At 48.3% G+C, this 271-nt stretch overlaps 1 long non-coding RNA gene across 1 annotated transcript in view; it reads right to left on the bottom strand.

Moving 5' to 3' along the window:
• Positions 1 to 164, bottom strand: part of LOC116696130 (uncharacterized) — a 659-nt gene extending 495 nt beyond the window's left edge. The window contains exon 1 of the long non-coding RNA XR_004333630.1: positions 33 to 164. This is a non-coding gene — a long non-coding RNA (uncharacterized LOC116696130). The remainder of the gene's footprint in view (positions 1 to 32) is intronic.
• Between the last annotated feature and the right edge of the window lie 107 nt (positions 165 to 271).

The raw sequence follows: 271 nt of genomic DNA, 5'->3' as shown, positions 1-271 counted from the left end.
GAATGTCATTCCAAATCTTGGTATGTGTAAACTATCCATGTTGTTTTGAGTGAGATCCGGTTTCTGAATGTCGCCTGCCTTCAGTGAGCTGTTCAACATCTGCACGTCTTTCCACGTCACTAGCTGAGACGATGTGGCTAACCGTAGCACATGCTAGCGCTAGCATGCTAGCAAGATAGAACTACTTCCCGTCCCTGTTGTGCAGGTATTCCACAAGTGTCCTCGTCTAGAAGAAGTCTCCCAGCTGATCCTGCCTTGGACTGACCAAAGC

The sequence above is a fragment of the Etheostoma spectabile genome, chromosome 9 (assembly GCF_008692095.1).
Source record: "Etheostoma spectabile isolate EspeVRDwgs_2016 chromosome 9, UIUC_Espe_1.0, whole genome shotgun sequence".
Lineage (NCBI taxonomy): Eukaryota > Metazoa > Chordata > Actinopteri > Perciformes > Percidae > Etheostoma > Etheostoma spectabile.
Note: the sequence above shows the minus strand (reverse complement) of the source record. Positions and strands in the feature narration are given on the sequence as shown.